This window comes from Montipora foliosa, unplaced genomic scaffold, assembly GCF_036669935.1.
Source record: "Montipora foliosa isolate CH-2021 unplaced genomic scaffold, ASM3666993v2 scaffold_66, whole genome shotgun sequence".
Lineage (NCBI taxonomy): Eukaryota > Metazoa > Cnidaria > Anthozoa > Scleractinia > Acroporidae > Montipora > Montipora foliosa.
Window position 1 is genome coordinate 37,405 of NW_027179814.1, and position 17,294 is coordinate 54,698.

At 48.9% G+C, this 17,294-nt stretch overlaps 19 non-coding genes across 19 annotated transcripts; 6 read left to right on the forward strand and 13 right to left on the reverse strand.

Moving 5' to 3' along the window:
• Positions 1-16: 16 nt before the first annotated feature.
• LOC137990201 (U2 spliceosomal RNA) lies at positions 17-208 on the reverse strand. The gene has a single exon (XR_011121214.1). It is a non-coding gene; the product is annotated as a U2 spliceosomal RNA (small nuclear RNA).
• Positions 209-476: 268 nt separating this feature from the next.
• LOC137990203 (5S ribosomal RNA) lies at positions 477-595 on the forward strand. Its single transcript, XR_011121216.1, has one exon. It is a non-coding gene; the product is annotated as a 5S ribosomal RNA (ribosomal RNA).
• A 975-nt stretch (positions 596-1,570) lies between these two features.
• On the reverse strand, positions 1,571-1,734 carry LOC137990178 (U1 spliceosomal RNA). The gene has a single exon (XR_011121192.1). It is a non-coding gene; the product is annotated as a U1 spliceosomal RNA (small nuclear RNA).
• Positions 1,735-1,928: 194 nt separating this feature from the next.
• LOC137990154 (U2 spliceosomal RNA) lies at positions 1,929-2,119 on the reverse strand. Its single transcript, XR_011121172.1, has one exon. It is a non-coding gene; the product is annotated as a U2 spliceosomal RNA (small nuclear RNA).
• Positions 2,120-7,757: 5,638 nt separating this feature from the next.
• On the reverse strand, positions 7,758-7,949 carry LOC137990202 (U2 spliceosomal RNA). Its single transcript, XR_011121215.1, has one exon. It is a non-coding gene; the product is annotated as a U2 spliceosomal RNA (small nuclear RNA).
• Positions 7,950-8,217: 268 nt separating this feature from the next.
• LOC137990148 (5S ribosomal RNA) lies at positions 8,218-8,336 on the forward strand. The gene has a single exon (XR_011121166.1). It is a non-coding gene; the product is annotated as a 5S ribosomal RNA (ribosomal RNA).
• Positions 8,337-9,312: 976 nt separating this feature from the next.
• On the reverse strand, positions 9,313-9,476 carry LOC137990179 (U1 spliceosomal RNA). Its single transcript, XR_011121193.1, has one exon. It is a non-coding gene; the product is annotated as a U1 spliceosomal RNA (small nuclear RNA).
• A 194-nt stretch (positions 9,477-9,670) lies between these two features.
• On the reverse strand, positions 9,671-9,860 carry LOC137990143 (U2 spliceosomal RNA). The gene has a single exon (XR_011121161.1). It is a non-coding gene; the product is annotated as a U2 spliceosomal RNA (small nuclear RNA).
• Positions 9,861-10,128: 268 nt separating this feature from the next.
• Positions 10,129-10,247, forward strand: LOC137990159 (5S ribosomal RNA). Its single transcript, XR_011121176.1, has one exon. It is a non-coding gene; the product is annotated as a 5S ribosomal RNA (ribosomal RNA).
• Positions 10,248-11,224: 977 nt separating this feature from the next.
• Positions 11,225-11,388, reverse strand: LOC137990181 (U1 spliceosomal RNA). Its single transcript, XR_011121195.1, has one exon. It is a non-coding gene; the product is annotated as a U1 spliceosomal RNA (small nuclear RNA).
• Positions 11,389-11,582: 194 nt separating this feature from the next.
• LOC137990195 (U2 spliceosomal RNA) lies at positions 11,583-11,774 on the reverse strand. Its single transcript, XR_011121208.1, has one exon. It is a non-coding gene; the product is annotated as a U2 spliceosomal RNA (small nuclear RNA).
• A 267-nt stretch (positions 11,775-12,041) lies between these two features.
• On the forward strand, positions 12,042-12,160 carry LOC137990160 (5S ribosomal RNA). Its single transcript, XR_011121177.1, has one exon. It is a non-coding gene; the product is annotated as a 5S ribosomal RNA (ribosomal RNA).
• A 982-nt stretch (positions 12,161-13,142) lies between these two features.
• Positions 13,143-13,308, reverse strand: LOC137990190 (U1 spliceosomal RNA). The gene has a single exon (XR_011121203.1). It is a non-coding gene; the product is annotated as a U1 spliceosomal RNA (small nuclear RNA).
• A 194-nt stretch (positions 13,309-13,502) lies between these two features.
• On the reverse strand, positions 13,503-13,694 carry LOC137990196 (U2 spliceosomal RNA). Its single transcript, XR_011121209.1, has one exon. It is a non-coding gene; the product is annotated as a U2 spliceosomal RNA (small nuclear RNA).
• A 265-nt stretch (positions 13,695-13,959) lies between these two features.
• On the forward strand, positions 13,960-14,079 carry LOC137990170 (5S ribosomal RNA). The gene has a single exon (XR_011121187.1). It is a non-coding gene; the product is annotated as a 5S ribosomal RNA (ribosomal RNA).
• Positions 14,080-15,058: 979 nt separating this feature from the next.
• Positions 15,059-15,221, reverse strand: LOC137990193 (U1 spliceosomal RNA). The gene has a single exon (XR_011121206.1). It is a non-coding gene; the product is annotated as a U1 spliceosomal RNA (small nuclear RNA).
• A 195-nt stretch (positions 15,222-15,416) lies between these two features.
• On the reverse strand, positions 15,417-15,608 carry LOC137990204 (U2 spliceosomal RNA). The gene has a single exon (XR_011121217.1). It is a non-coding gene; the product is annotated as a U2 spliceosomal RNA (small nuclear RNA).
• Positions 15,609-15,876: 268 nt separating this feature from the next.
• On the forward strand, positions 15,877-15,994 carry LOC137990167 (5S ribosomal RNA). The gene has a single exon (XR_011121184.1). It is a non-coding gene; the product is annotated as a 5S ribosomal RNA (ribosomal RNA).
• A 974-nt stretch (positions 15,995-16,968) lies between these two features.
• LOC137990182 (U1 spliceosomal RNA) lies at positions 16,969-17,132 on the reverse strand. Its single transcript, XR_011121196.1, has one exon. It is a non-coding gene; the product is annotated as a U1 spliceosomal RNA (small nuclear RNA).
• Positions 17,133-17,294: the final 162 nt, after the last annotated feature.

The window sequence follows — 17,294 nt, forward strand, 5'->3', positions numbered from 1 at the left end:
TTATTTCTTCCCCAGAGGGAAGTGGGCCACGCTCGGAGGTAGTGCTATACCGAGGCAACCCGTGGCCGGGACGAGGCAAGCCTCTTTTCCACGGCCCAGTTCCAAAAATCAGTTTAATATATGAGCTGCTCGATGAGCAGCGTATCAGATATTAAGCTGATAAGAACAGATACTACACTTGATCTTAGCCAAAAGGCCGAGAAGCCGATGCCCGTAAATGCTCACAGCGGACAAGGTGCTCCCAGTCTCATGGCCACGAGATATGGTGGTCCGATTACAATCCGTGCCAAGGAAGGAATGCCCAAAGCCAACCTGAAAGCGAGGCGCACACAACGATCGCCCTTGTACAGTGGGCAGCAGGACCAGCATTGCATGGCACTTGCGTTGACGGCAAGAGGACAAATGCACATTGTGCTTGCTCTGACCTCGTTTTTATTTTCCCTTATAACAAAGTTAATTTTCACGGCGAATTACTTGTCTACGACCATACCACAGGGAAAACACCGGTTCTCGTCCGATCACCGAAGTTAAGCCCTGTCGGGCGGGGTTAGTACTTGGATGGGAGACCGCCTGGGAATACCCCGTGTTGTAGGCTTCCCTTTTTCCTTCTGTACACTTGATTATCTCAAAAAATCTCAGTTTCCTTTAATGAAAGAACATTCCAAACCAGGTTTTTTGAACACAACATGCCAACGATATGTCAAAGATGAGACATACAACAAAAACAAAATAGTTCACACGAGAAAGTGGAACTTGTATTCCCAAGGGAGCGCGTGCGCGCGAGATCTTATCAATCCAACGTTTATGACATGAAACGTATCTTTTCGTGTGAGCAAAGAACAGGATACGACAAGTAAAAAATGCATGCACTGTTATGCATTAGATGGAAGTTAACCTAGCCCGATGATATGCATACAACGAAGGCTACAACACTACAACATTGATCCTGCGAAAACGTGACTTACGTGACGTAGCGCACTTCAAAGTCTTACTGTTCCCTGCTCAACACGGACAGTACGTATTCAAAGGGCCGATAAGACACTATCCTGACCATGAAAGATTTACTTTTTATGATAACAATCCAATTAACTGATAACATAGAGAAACCACAAAGTGTTGGCCACAGAAATGTAACGCCAACTGATCTGGCGGGTCCTCAGTTACTCAATGCAAAACGGGCTCTCCAGAACGCAACATAACACAACGCAAAAGAAATCTATCGCGATGGAGCAGTACAAACACACATCCACTTACGTTTTCGAAACGATGCACGAGGATAAGAGCTCGACCCGCTGGCATTTTCTTGTCTCACTCGTCTATCGATGGAAATCGATGCGGCTGAAATAAACACGTCCTCTCGCTCTCTCTACGGCCAAGAATGAAAGAAATAAAATCACAGTTTTGCAGTGCACCAAGTACGGAACATTCACCTACAATTTCAGCAGTGGAATTCACAAATACAACTCACCTTCCTTAGTCCTTACACCGCCACCGCATCTCCTTCCCTGCCCTGCCTGAAACGTTACCAACAAACCTTCCCATTAGCCAACTTTGCCACCGGGGTTTGGTGCGGGGACTAGCGCGAACGCAGGTCCCCACTACCAGAAATTATACGCTCGAGTTACCCACATTTGGGGTAATCGCAAGGGTCAACCCAATCGAAGTGCAATGAAAGAGCCTCACCTTGAGAGGACTGCCTCCCTGATCACAGTGCCTCCCGCGTCAGGTAAGTATGCCTTTTCAACCTCTCCGGAACCGCAAAACGCAACTTGTCTGCGCATACCATGTGGTAATGGGGGTCACGTGCTCCTCGTCCTGTCGTGTCGTGCTGTCCACTCGCTGCTATGCTACCTAGAAAAGAGAAGAGAATGTGAAGGTTGGTTGCTTGGTCATTTGTTCTGCTTTCACTTGATTATTTCTTCCCCAGAGGGAAGTGGGCCACGCTCGGAGGTAGTGCTATACCGAGGCAACCCGTGGCCGGGACGAGGCAAGCCTCTTTTCCACGGCCCAGTTCCAAAAATCAGTTTAATATATGAGCTGCTCGATGAGCAGCGTGAATGGCAGACCAAAGGTCACCAGTCGACAGACTCATCCAACGCCTGAGGCATTGGTCACCAGTATTAGGCGACAGAGGCGAAATAAAACTAAGCAAATCAGGTGGTACAGAGGGTGAATTAAGCAGGTGGCCCGAAGCGAAAAACGAGCTTGTTGGAAACATAGAGGCGATGACTCCATCCGCCCCCCACTGGCGGGCAAAATAACGTCGACGTCTCCGGGTTGAAAAACGCTTGAAGAGCAAGGGGAGGTGGAACTTGACACGGGCCTTTGCTCCCTCAATGACGGCGAGGGCCCCAGGTTGACAGAACGAAAGCGGTAGTCATTGCGGGCCAGCCAGATGTGAAACTTACAGGCACACAACAGGTAACTGAAGACTTTGGGCACTGCGTGAAGCTCAGTGGAATTGAAACCAAAAAGTAAATGGCGACGCTCAAGCACAGGACACATAGGCGAGAAATGAAAAAGGAGGGACTGTAGCCAACCAACAACACTTTGAGCAAGGGGACACACAAAGAGCAAATGCGACAGTGACTCGACGACAGGACCACAAAAACAAGCGGAGGAGACAGATAAACCAAAAGAGAGAAGACGCTCAGCAGTGTAAATCACACCATGAGCTACCTTCCAGGAGAAATCAACAACAAAGCGGTCAAAATCAAAGAAGTGGAACTGGCGCCACGTATCATACCAGTAAAGGTCCCCAAAGGAGGGAAAGAACTTAACTACACAGTGCGGTGTGACAGAGGAACAGGATAAAAGAAACTGGTAACCGACTTTGGCAGAGAAAAAAAGCCACGGAGGCGACAACGTGAGGGTCAGAGGATGCGAAAACCAAAGTTCCCCGGGAGGGGGAAAAAGAGCCACCAAGCGACTCCCAGGCCAAAAGCAAAGAGGAGTAAAATGGCGGTAACAGGGACCTGTCGAAGGCAGCGGGACGGGAGAAAACATCAAGAGAGGAGGCAGCAAAACACGATTGAAACCAGTACGACACAAAGGAGGACCAGCTTGACGAGGACAAAGTAGACCGTTTGACCCACTGACCCAGAAGCGACCAAACCTTGAGCTTAATGTCCACCACCGAGAAACCTCCCAGCGATGTGGGCTGAACGACCACAGCACGTGCAACGAGCTCCCGCTTGGTTTTCCAGAAGAATGAGAAAACAAGGGAGTTAAGTTCTTTAAGTACCCAGGGGGGCATGTGGACCAGGGATGCCACATACCAAACCCTGGCGAGGGCCAGGCAATTGATGACCAAAGCCTTGCCATGAAAAGACAAGGAGCGCTGACGCCAGGAGGAGAGGACGCGTTCCACAGCCTCTATCCGAGGCCGCCAATTAGTTCATCAATGTCATGCGGGCCAATGAAGACTCCGAGGATTTTAAGCTTAGAAGATGTCCAGTCGAGAGGGACAGGGGGGTCAGTTCGGCCAGCCCAAGACCCCAGCCACAAGCCGCGAGACTTTGTCAGGTTGAGCTTGGATCCAGAACCAAGCTCATACCTTGTGTAGGTGTCAAAAACAGCCCTAATGGAGGCATCGGAGGACAAGATGAGCGATGTGTCATCCGCGTACTGGGAAATTGGAGAGAGCGGTGAGGGCAGTCCAGGCAGCAAAGGTCCAGTAATGGCGGGATTTGCTCGAATATTGGCGGCCAAGACCTCAGCGACCATAACATACAGCAAAGGTGCGAGGGGGCAGCCTTGACGCACCCCCCGTGTGAGACTGAAAAAGTTTGAGACATGACCGTTAACAATGACAGCACTCTGAACAGCATTATAGAAAAGGCGGATCCAGCGCAGAAAGGAGGTTTGGAAACCCATTCTGCAGAGGGTGGCATGCAGAAAGGACCAATCAACGCGATCAAACGCTTTTTCTTGGTCGAGCGAGAGGATGGCACAAGGAGACCCGGATTGCGTGGCGTAATGGACCATGTCTCGGAGATAAGCGACGTTCTCACCAATATAACGACCGGGGACACCACAGGTTTGATCCTCAGCCACCACGGCATGAATAACCTTCAGGAGACGCCCAGCGATGACGCGGGCAGCGAGCTTGTAGTCCACACTAAGGAGGGAAATTGGCCGCCAGTTACGAGGGTTCAGCCGGTCACCCGTCTTAAAGATGAGAGAAATGATGCCTCGACGCTGAGAGAGGCTGAGAGTGCCAGCCTCATAACATGAGTTCAGGACGAGCACGAGGTCCTGTCCGAGCACCGGCCAGAATTTGACATAAAACTCCATAGGGAGGCCATCCAAGCCCGGGGTCTTGCCTCGAGCCATCCCACATAAAGCAGTATAACACTCCTCCGACTGGAGAGGACCATCACACTGTTGAGCCTGGTCGGCGGACAAGGTGGAGGTGAGGGCGTCGAGCAGGGAAAGAGCCACGTCCCCGTCAGTAGGCTCGGCACTAAACAAGTTAGAATAAAAGGAAGCAAAAGCCTGGCATAGGTCCTTTGAACTCGAGACCACTGTGCCATCATCGCATCGAAGTGCTGAAATAAGTCGGTCGGCGGCACGCTTCTTTTCCAGACGGAAGAAAAAGGCCGAGGAGGTTTCACCTTCCTCAACCCATTGGCCCGAGCACGGACTTGGGCTCCCCGAGCTGCCTCGAGGTCTAGGGCAGCAAGGGCAGACAGGGTAGAATGGTACGGCTCAACACAGGAGGTGAAACCGGCATCAACACGGTTCTTAAGATGCCCAGCTAGTCGGCCAAGGAGGTCTCGACACTGCGATGTTTTCTTTCGAGCGCTCAGCGCAATATTTAATTGTGAGGCCTTTGATTTGGCTCTTGCCCTTATCCCACCACTTAGCTAGTGACGGGAAGGACAGCATGGACTGCCTCCAAACGGACCAAAAATTAGTGATATGCTGGATATAGTCCTCATCATTGAGGACAGAAATGTTGAGCTTCCAGAAACTGTCCCAGGAGCAGCAATGTCTGGGACACTACAAGAAAGCACCACACCACAGTGATCCGAAAACGGACAAGGAATAATATCGCAAGTCAAGACTGATGGTAACAGGAGTACGGGGCACCAATGAGATCAATACGGGAGGCCATAAGGCCGTCTGAGCGAGTCCAAGAGAAGGCAGAATCGGAAGGATGCAGGTGCCTCCAAATGTCCAGACAACAGCAGGAGTCAAAAAGACGTTTTAAGGTAGCAGTACTTTCGCGGGAAGTGTCAGAGACATTGGAGCCCCGACGATCGAGGGCGCGGTCGAACACAGTGTTAAAGTCCCCGGCAAGGAAGGTCGGATAGGTGGGATCAACCCAAGACGAGACGTCGTCCAGGAAGTCGTCACGGGCTGGGTTGCGATTGGGGGCGTAGAGACAGCAGATACGAAACGGGTGCCCAGAATGGGTAAAGTGGCAAAAAACAACACGCCCAGCGGTGTCACACCAAGAGCTCGTAAGGGTGACCGTGGGGCGGAATAAAATGATGCAACCACAAGAGTGTGCAGAGCCAACAGAAGCAACTGCATTAAAACCAGATGAACGAAACCAGACTGACATTCACTGTCTGAAGAGCAGTGGGCCCTCTTGTAGGCAGACAATGTCAGGGACCTGAGGAAAGGAACGTAACCAGTGCAGAACACCAGCGCGCTTGGACGAGTCCCTGAGACCATTGGTGTTTAAGGAGAGGATAGAGAGAGCCATAACTGAGAAGAAAGAGAGAGACAGCACAACTAGGAGCGACGGCTCCGAACCGGGGCAGGGGGAGCCAAGGAGGGAAGGCCAGAATGAACAGCCCTCCCAGACTCCCTGCCCTTTCCAGACTTCGAGCGGCCGGGGACCGCAGAACCAGGAAGAGGTTTCTTCGCTTTCTTCTTAGACTTGACCTGATCATCAGAGGAAGCCTCAACATCCGAAAGTCCACGCTTAGTGACTGGTGAATCAGTCAGCTCGACCTCGTTAACCATTACGGGAGACAGAGATAGAACCTGTGGGGTATTTACAGGGGTTACATTGATGCCCGTTAAAGGGTCATCGTCACTAAATATACTTTGACTGTATTCAGTCTCATTAACTAGTTCATTATCATTCGTATCCATTTCTTTTCCATTATTACTATTATCCATTTCCATTTCTTTTCCATTAACTACAGCATTATTTGTCATTTCTTTTCCAGTAACTACATTATTACTATTATCCATTTCCATTTCTTTTCCATTAACTATAGTAGTATTGTCCATTACACCAACTACGTTACTACTAGTGTTAACATTGTATTACTCTGTGGCGCAGCCAAACCATCAGACGCAGCGGCGGGGGAGGCAGCCACCTGCACGCGCGTCGAGGACCCACCATTACCGTTTTAGGGAGGGCCGCACCCTCCTTAACATTTACTGGTGGCAGGAGAGGCCATGGGTGGAGTACCAGGGGGGATAACTCATTGTCCCTGAGGTCGGTGTGGGAACCCCAACTTGAAATACCAGGTTGCGTGGGGGCAGGAGGACGAAGGGTTACCCCCTCGTCCCCAGAGTCCTCATGGTCAGAGCTTGCAGGAGAAGTGGGAAGGTCCTCAGGACCAGAACTGACATCCAGGAGGGGAGGCAGCGACTCCGGGGGAGTGGCACCAACAACAAGTGAAGCGGACGGATGGGCGGGGGTCGCAGGCGAAGATGGTGGGTTCCCCCAGGCATTGGGGGGGTTGGGCAATCCCTGGCCATGTGACCAGGCTCCCGACACCTGCGGCACTTCCCGCGCAAGTCACAGTTTTTGGTGAGGTGTTCCCCACGACAGATATCACATTCGGCCGGCTGACCCACATACCACACCTTACATTTATATCCAGCAATGTCCAGATTACGAGGGATCCGGCCAGAACGAACCATTTTGATGATACGGGCTCCAGTGCAGATTGCAGGGTCACCCGGGTAATGCTGGTGCCTTATCGTCTCCACCTTCCCGTACGAGGAAAAGTAGGGCCGGAGGCGATCATCACTCTCCTCAAAGGGATAGTGATACAACATAACATTTTGAGCTCGAGGCCCAGCATACATGACTTTGCACTTAGCACCAGCTAAAGTGACAAAATCATAACCTTCAACAATATTTTTACATTTTGGGTCAGCGAAAGTAATCTGAACCAGTTTTACGGGAACAAACTGAATACTGTCAATCACAAAGGGGGTGAACTTTCCCTTGATGGCTGTAACAAGTTCCGCCCTGGGAACAGAGGTTGGAACATCGGAAAGGTCGAGGACTACTGTCCTCTTAAAGGCCGCAAGAGGCATGATGAAAAGGGAAAAAGAGAAAAAACAGTCCCCCCGGAAAGCAAAGCTCCCAGGAAGGGAACAGAAAGACTGGCTACCCTGGGTTATGGCAGGACGCCAAGCATAAGTCCCCAGGAGGGTCACCAGTAAAACTCAGGAATCAAAAATCTTACCACAAATCCCAAAAACGCTTGTCCCCACACTCCAATTCCAATACGGAACTTACGCGTACCACAAGGAAAGGCACGAACCTGGCAGATAATAAAAACCCGCGTCAGGTAAGTATGCCTTTTCAACCTCTCCGGAACCGCAAAAACGCAACTTGTCTGCGCATACCATGTGGTAATGGGGGTCACGTGCTCCTCGTCCTGTCGTGTCGTGCTGTCCACTCGCTGCTATGCTACCTAGAAAAGAGAAGAGAAATGTGAAGGTTGGTTGCTTGGTCATTTGTTCTGCTTTCACTTGATTATTTCTTCCCCAGAGGGAAGTGGGCCACGCTCGGAGGTAGTGCTATACCGAGGCAACCCGTGGCCGGGACGAGGCAAGCCTCTTTTCCACGGCCCAGTTCCAAAAATCAGTTTAATATATGAGCTGCTCGATGAGCAGCGTATCAGATATTAAGCTGATAAGAACAGATACTACACTTGATCTTAGCCAAAAGGCCGAGAAGCCGATGCCCGTAAATGCTCACAGCGGACAAGGTGCTCCCAGTCTCATGGCCACGAGATATGGTGGTCCGATTACAATCCGTGCCAAGGAAGGAATGCCCAAAGCCAACCTGAAAGCGAGGCGCACACAACGATCGCCCTTGTACAGTGGGCAGCAGGACCAGCATTGCATGGCACTTGCGTTGACGGCAAGAGGACAAATGCACATTGTGCTTGCTCTGACCTCGTTTTTATTTTCCCTTATAACAAAGTTAATTTTCACGGCGAATTACTTGTCTACGACCATACCACAGGGAAAACACCGGTTCTCGTCCGATCACCGAAGTTAAGCCCTGTCGGGCGGGGTTAGTACTTGGATGGGAGACCGCCTGGGAATACCCCGTGTTGTAGGCTTCCCTTTTTCCTTCTGTACACTTGATTATCTCAAAAAATCTCAGTTTCCTTTAATGAAAGAACATTCCAAACCAGGTTTTTTGAACACAACATGCCAACGATATGTCAAAGATGAGACATACAACAAAAACAAAATAGTTCACACGAGAAAGTGGAACTTGTATTCCCAAGGGAGCGCGTGCGCGCGAGATCTTATCAATCCAACGTTTATGACATGAAACGTATCTTTTCGTGTGAGCAAAGAACAGGATACGACAAGTAAAAAATGCATGCACTGTTATGCATTAGATGGAAGTTAACCTAGCCCGGATGATATGCATACAACGAAGGCTACAACACTACAACATTGATCCTGCGAAAACGTGACTTACGTGACGTAGCGCACTTCAAAGTCTTACTGTTCCCTGCTCAACACGGACAGTACGTATTCAAAGGGCCGATAAGACACTATCCTGACCATGAAAGATTTACTTTTTATGATAACAATCCAATTAACTGATAACATAGAGAAACCACAAAGTGTTGGCCACAGAAATGTAACGCCAACTGATCTGGCGGGTCCTCAGTTACTCAATGCAAAACGGGCTCTCCAGAACGCAACATAACACAACGCAAAAGAAATCTATCGCGATGGAGCAGTACAAACACACATCCACTTACGTTTTCGAAACGATGCACGAGGATAAGAGCTCGACCCGCTGGCATTTTCTTGTCTCACTCGTCTATCGATGGAAATCGATGCGGCTGAAATAAACACGTCCTCTCGCTCTCTCTACGGCCAAGAATGAAAGAAATAAAATCACAGTTTTGCAGTGCACCAAGTACGGAACATTCACCTACAATTTCAGCAGTGGAATTCACAAATACAACTCACCTTCCTTAGTCCTTACACCGCCACCGCATCTCCTTCCCTGCCCTGCCTGAAACGTTACCAACAAACCTTCCCATTAGCCAACTTTGCCACCGGGGTTTGGTGCGGGGACTAGCGCGAACGCAGGTCCCCACTACCAGAAATTATACGCTCGAGTTACCCACATTTGGGGTAATCGCAAGGGTCAACCCAATCGAAGTGCAATGAAAGAGCCTCACCTTGAGAGGACTGCCTCCCTGATCACAGTGCCTCCCGCGTCAGGTAAGTATGCCTTTTCAACCTCTCCGGAACCGCAAAACGCAACTTGTCTGCGCATACCATGTGGTAATGGGGGTCACGTGCTCCTCGTCCTGTCGTGTCGTGCTGTCCACTCGCTGCTATGCTACCTAGAAAAGAGAAGAGAATGTGAAGGTTGGTTGCTTGGTCATTTGTTCTGCTTTCACTTGATTATTTCTTCCCCAGAGGGAAGTGGGCCACGCTCGGAGGTAGTGCTATACCGAGGCAACCCGTGGCCGGGACGAGGCAAGCCTCTTTTCCACGGCCCAGTTCCAAAAATCAGTTTAATATATGAGCTGCTCGATGAGCAGCATCAGATATTAAGCTGATAAGAACAGATACTACACTTGATCTTAGCCAAAAGGCCGAGAAGCGATGCCCGTAAATGCTCACAGCGGACAAGGTGCTCCCAGTCTCATGGCCACGAGATATGGTGGTCCGATTACAATCCGTGCCAAGGAAGGAATGCCCAAAGCCAACCTGAAAGCGAGGCGCACACAACGATCGCCCTTGTACAGTGGGCAGCAGGACCAGCATTGCATGGCACTTGCGTTGACGGCAAGAGGACAAATGCACATTGTGCTTGCTCTGACCTCGTTTTTTATTTTCCCTTATAACAAAGTTAATTTTCACGGCGAATTACTTGTCTACGACCATACCACAGGGAAAACACCGGTTCTCGTCCGATCACCGAAGTTAAGCCCTGTCGGGCGGGGTTAGTACTTGGATGGGAGACCGCCTGGGAATACCCCGTGTTGTAGGCTTCCCTTTTTCCTTCTGTACACTTGATTATCTCAAAAAATCTCAGTTTCCTTTAATGAAAGAACATTCCAAACCAGGTTTTTTGAACACAACATGCCAACGATATGTCAAAGATGAGACATACAACAAAAACAAAATAGTTCACACGAGAAAGTGGAACTTGTATTCCCAAGGGAGCGCGTGCGCGCGAGATCTTATCAATCCAACGTTTATGACATGAAACGTATCTTTTCGTGTGAGCAAAGAACAGGATACGACAAGTAAAAAATGCATGCACTGTTATGCATTAGATGGAAGTTAACCTAGCCCGGATGATATGCATACAACGAAGGCTACAACACTACAACATTGATCCTGCGAAAACGTGACTTACGTGACGTAGCGCACTTCAAAGTCTTACTGTTCCCTGCTCAACACGGGACAGTACGTATTCAAAGGGCCGATAAGACACTATCCTGACCATGAAAGATTTACTTTTTATGATAACAATCCAATTAACTGATAACATAGAGAAACCACAAAGTGTTGGCCACAGAAATGTAACGCCAACTGATCTGGCGGGTCCTCAGTTACTCAATGCAAAACGGGCTCTCCAGAACGCAACATAACACAACGCAAAAGAAATCTATCGCGATGGAGCAGTACAAACACACATCCACTTACGTTTTCGAAACGATGCACGAGGATAAGAGCTCGACCCGCTGGCATTTTCTTGTCTCACTCGTCTATCGATGGAAATCGATGCGGCTGAAATAAACACGTCCTCTCGCTCTCTCTACGGCCAAGAATGAAAGAAATAAAATCACAGTTTTGCAGTGCACCAAGTACGGAACATTCACCTACAATTTCAGCAGTGGAATTCACAAATACAACTCACCTTCCTTAGTCCTTACACCGCCACCGCATCTCCTTCCCTGCCCTGCCTGAAACGTTACCAACAAACCTTCCCATTAGCCAACTTTGCCACCGGGGTTTGGTGCGGGGACTAGCGCGAACGCAGGTCCCCACTACCAGAAATTATACGCTCGAGTTACCCACATTTGGGGTAATCGCAAGGGTCAACCCAATCGAAGTGCAATGAAAGAGCCTCACCTTGAGAGGACTGCCTCCCTGATCACAGTGCCTCCCGCGTCAGGTAAGTATGCCTTTTCAACCTCTCCGGAACCGCAAAACGCAACTTGTCTGCGCATACCATGTGGTAATGGGGGTCACGTGCTCCTCGTCCTGTCGTGTCGTGCTGTCCACTCGCTGCTATGCTACCTAGAAAAGAGAAGAGAATGTGAAGGTTGGTTGCTTGGTCATTTGTTCTGCTTTCACTTGATTATTTCTTCCCCAGAGGGAAGTGGGCCACGCTCGGAGGTAGTGCTATACCGAGGCAACCCGTGGCCGGGACGAGGCAAGCCTCTTTTCCACGGCCCAGTTCCAAAAATCAGTTTAATATATGAGCTGCTCGATGAGCAGCGTATCAGATATTAAGCTGATAAGAACAGATACTACACTTGATCTTAGCCAAAAGGCCGAGAAGCGATGCCCGTAAATGCTCACAGCGGACAAGGTGCTCCCAGTCTCATGGCCACGAGATATGGTGGTCCGATTACAATCCGTGCCAAGGAAGGAATGCCCAAAGCCAACCTGAAAGCGAGGCGCACACAACGATCGCCCTTGTACAGTGGGCAGCAGGACCAGCATTGCATGGCACTTGCGTTGACGGCAAGAGGACAAATGCACATTGTGCTTGCTCTGACCTCGTTTTTATTTTCCCTTATAACAAAGTTAATTTTCACGGCGAATTACTTGTCTACGACCATACCACAGGGAAAACACCGGTTCTCGTCCGATCACCGAAGTTAAGCCCTGTCGGGCGGGGTTAGTACTTGGATGGGAGACCGCCTGGGAATACCCCGTGTTGTAGGCTTCCCTTTTTCCTTCTGTACACTTGATTATCTCAAAAAATCTCAGTTTCCTTTAATGAAAGAACATTCCAAAACCAGTTTTTTTTTGAACACAACATGCCAACGATATGTCAAAGATGAGACATACAACAAAAACAAAATAGTTCACACGAGAAAGTGGAACTTGTATTCCCAAGGGAGCGCGTGCGCGCGAGATCTTATCAATCCCAACGTTTATGACATGAAACGTATCTTTTCGTGTGAGCAAAGAACAGGATACGACAAGTAAAAAATGCATGCACTGTTATGCATTAGATGGAAGTTAACCTAGCCCGGATGATATGCATACAACGAAGGCTACAACACTACAACATTGATCCTGCGAAAACGTGACTTACGTGACGTAGCGCACTTCAAAGTCTTACTGTTCCCTGCTCAACACGGACAGTACGTATTCAAAGGGCCGATAAGACACTATCCTGACCATGAAAGATTTACTTTTATGATAACAATCCAATTAACTGATAACATAGAGAAACCACAAAGTGTTGGCCACAGAAATGTAACGCCAACTGATCTGGCGGGTCCTCAGTTACTCAATGCAAAACGGGCTCCCAGAACGCAACATAACACAACGCAAAAGAAATCTATCGCGATGGAGCAGTACAAACACACACATCCACTTACGTTTTCGAAACGATGCACGAGGATAAGAGCTCGACCCGCTGGCATTTTCTTGTCTCACTCGTCTATCGATGGAAATCGATGCGGCTGAAAAAACAAACACGTCCTCTCGCTCTCTCTACGGCCAAGAATGAAAGAAATAAAATCACAGTTTTGCAGTGCACCAAGTACGGAACATTCACCTACAATTTCAGCAGTGGAATCACAAATACAACTCACCTTCCTTAGTCCTTACACCGCCACCGCATCTCCTTCCCTGCCCTGCCTGAAACGTTACCAACAAACCTTCCCATTAGCCAACTTTGCCACCGGGGTTTGGTGCGGGGACTAGCGCGAACGCAGGTCCCCACTACCAGAAATTATACGCTCGAGTTACCCACATTTGGGGTAATCGCAAGGGTCAACCCAATCGAAGTGCAATGAAAGAGCCTCACCTTGAGAGGACTGCCTCCTCCTGATCACAGTGCCTCCCGCGTCAGGTAAGTATGCCTTTTCAACCTCTCCGGAACCGCAAAACGCAACTTGTCTGCGCATACCATGTGGTAATGGGGGTCACGTGCTCCTCGTCCTGTCGTGTCGTGCTGTCCACTCGCTGCTATGCTACCTAGAAAAGAGAAGAGAATGTGAAGGTTGGTTGCTTGGTCATTTGTTCTGCTTTCACTTGATTATTTCTTCCCCAGAGGGAAGTGGGCCACGCTCGGAGGTAGTGCTATACCGAGGCAACCCGTGGCCGGGACGAGGCAAGCCTCTTTTCCACGGCCCAGTTCCAAAAATCAGTTTAATATATGAGCTGCTCGATGAGCAGCGTATCAGATATTAAGCTGATAAGAACAGATACTACACTTGATCTTAGCCAAAAGGCCGAGAAGCGATGCCCGTAAATGCTCACAGCGGACAAGGTGCTCCCAGTCTCATGGCCACGAGATATGGTGGTCCGATTACAATCCGTGCCAAGGAAGGAATGCCCAAAGCCAACCTGAAAGCGAGGCGCACACAACGATCGCCCTGTACAGTGGGCAGCAGGACCAGCATTGCATGGCACTTGCGTTGACGGCAAGAGGACAAATGCACATTGTGCTTGCTCTGACCTCGTTTTTATTTTCCCTTATAACAAAGTTAATTTTCACGGCGAATTACTGTCTACGACCATACCACAGGGAAAACACCGGTTCTCGTCCGATCACCGAAGTTAAGCCCTGTCGGGCGGGGTTAGTACTTGGATGGGAGACCGCCTGGGAATACCCCGTGTGTGTAGGCTTCCTTTTTTCCTTCTGTACACTTGATTATCTCAAAAAATCTCAGTTTCCTTTATGAAAGAACATTCCAAACCAGGTTTTTTGAACACAACATGCCAACGATATGTCAAAGATGAGACATACAACAAAAACAAAATAGTTCACACGAGAAAGTGGAACTTGTATTCCCAAGGGAGCGCGTGCGCGCGAGATCTTATCAATCCAACGTTTATGACATGAAACGTATCTTTTCGTGTGAGCAAAGAACAGGATACGACAAGTAAAAAATGCATGCACTGTTATGCATTAGATGGAAGTTAACCTAGCCCGGATGATATGCATACAACGAAGGCTACAACACTACAACATTGATCCTGCGAAAACGTGACTTACGTGACGTAGCGCACTTCAAAGTCTTACTGTTCCCTGCTCAACACGGACAGTACGTATTCAAAGGGCCGATAAGACACTATCCTGACCATGAAAGATTTACTTTTTATGATAACAATCCAATTAACTGATAACATAGAGAAACCACAAAGTGTTGGCCACAGAAATGTAACGCCAACTGATCTGGCGGGTCCTCAGTTACTCAATGCAAAACGGGCTCTCCAGAACGCAACATAACACAACGCAAAAGAAATCTATCGCGATGGAGAGCAGTACAAACACACATCCACTTACGTTTTCGAAACGATGCACGAGGATAAGAGCTCGACCCGCTGGCATTTTCTTGTCTCACTCGTCTATCGATGGAAATCGATGCGGCTGAAATAAACACGTCCTCTCGCTCTCTCTACGGCCAAGAATGAAAGAAATAAAAAATCACAGTTTTGCAGTGCACCAAGTACGGAACATTCACCTACAATTTCAGCAGTGGAATTCACAAATACAACTCACCTTCCTTAGTCCTTACACCGCCACCGCATCTCCTTCCCTGCCCTGCCTGAAACGTTACCAACAAACCTTCCCATTAGCCAACTTTGCCACCGGGGTTTGGTGCGGGGACTAGCGCGAACGCAGGTCCCCACTACCAGAAATTATAGCTCGAGTTACCCACATTTGGGGTAATCGCAAGGGTCAACCCAATCGAAGTGCAATGAAAGAGCCTCACCTTGAGAGGACTGCCTCCCTGATCACAGTGCCTCCCGCGTCAGGTAAGTATGCCTTTTCAACCTCTCCGGAACCGCAAAACGCAACTTGTCTGCGCATACCATGTGGTAATGGGGGTCACGTGCTCCTCGTCCTGTCGTGTCGTGCTGTCCACTCGCTGCTATGCTACCTAGAAAAGAGAAGAGAATGTGAAGGTTGGTTGCTTGGTCATTTGTTCTGCTTTCACTTGATTATTTTCTTCCCCAGAGGGAAGTGGGCCACGCTCGGAGGTAGTGCTATACCGAGGCAACCCGTGGCCGGGACGAGGCAAGCCTCTTTTCCACGGCCCAGTTCCAAAAATCAGTTTAATATATGAGCTGCTCGATGAGCAGCGTATCAGATATTAAGCTGATAAGAACAGATACTACACTTGATCTTAGCCAAAAGGCCGAGAAGCCGATGCCCGTAAATGCTCACAGCGGACAAGGTGCTCCCAGTCTCATGGCCACGAGATATGGTGGTCCGATTACAATCCGTGCCAAGGAAGGAATGCCCAAAGCCAACCTGAAAGCGAGGCGCACACAACGATCGCCCTTGTACAGTGGGCAGCAGGACCAGCATTGCATGGCACTTGCGTTGACGGCAAGAGGACAAATGCACATTGTGCTTGCTCTGACCTCGTTTTTATTTTCCCTTATAACAAAGTTAATTTTCACGGCGAATTACTTGTCTACGACCATACCACAGGGAAACACCGGTTCTCGTCCGATCACCGAAGTTAAGCCCTGTCGGGCGGGGTTAGTACTTGGATGGGAGACCGCCTGGGAATACCCCGTGTTGTAGGCTTCCTTTTTCCTTCTGTACACTTGATTATCTCAAAAAATCTCAGTTTCCTTTAATGAAAGAACATTCCAAACCAGGTTTTTTGAACACAACATGCCAACGATATGTCAAAGATGAGACATACAACAAAAACAAAATAGTTCACACGAGAAAGTGGAACTTGTATTCCCAAGGGAGCGCGTGCGCGCGAGATCTTATCAATCCAACGTTTATGACATGAAACGTATCTTTTCGTGTGAGCAAAGAACAGGATACGACAAGTAAAAAATGCATGCACTGTTATGCATTAGATGGAAGTTAACCTAGCCCGGATGATATGCATACAACGAAGGCTACAACACTACAACATTGATCCTGCGAAAACGTGACTTACGTGACGTAGCGCACTTCAAAGTCTTACTGTTCCCTGCTCAACACGGACAGTACGTATTCAAAGGGCCGATAAGACACTATCCTGACCATGAAAGATTTACTTTTTATGATAACAATCCAATTAACTGATAACATAGAGAAACCACAAAGTGTTGGCCACAGAAATGTAACGCCAACTGATCTGGCGGGTCCTCAGTTACTCAATGCAAAACGGGCTCTCCAGAACGCAACATAACACAACGCAAAAGAAATCTATCGCGATGGAGCAGTACAAACACACATCCACTTACGTTTTCGAAACGATGCACGAGGATAAGAGCTCGACCCGCTGGCATTTTCTTGTCTCACTCGTCTATCGATGGAAATCGATGCGGCTGAAATAAACACGTCCTCTCGCTCTCTCTACGGCCAAGAATGAAAGAAATAAAATCACAGTTTTGCAGTGCACCAAGTACGGAACATTCACCTACAATTTCAGCAGTGGAATTCACACATAAACTCACCTTCCTTAGTCCTTACACCGACACCGCATATCCTTCCCTGCCCAGCCTGAAACGTTACCAACAATCCTTCCACTTAGCCAACTTTGCCACCGGGGTTTGGTGCGGGGACTAGCGCGAACGCAGGTCCCCACTACCAGAAATTATACGCTCGAGTTACCCACATTTGGGGTAATCGCAAGGGTCAACCCAATCGAAGTGCAATGAAAGAGCCTCACCTTGAGAGGACTGCCTCCCTGATCACAGTGCCTCCCGCGTCAGGTAAGTATGCCTTTTCAACCTCTCCGGAACCGCAAAACGCAACTTGTCTGCGCATACCATGTGGTAATGGGGGTCACGTGCTCCTCGTCCTGTCGTGTCGTGCTGTCCACTCGCTGCTATGCTACCTAGAAAAGAGAAGAGAATGTGAAGGTTGGTTGCTTGGTCATTTG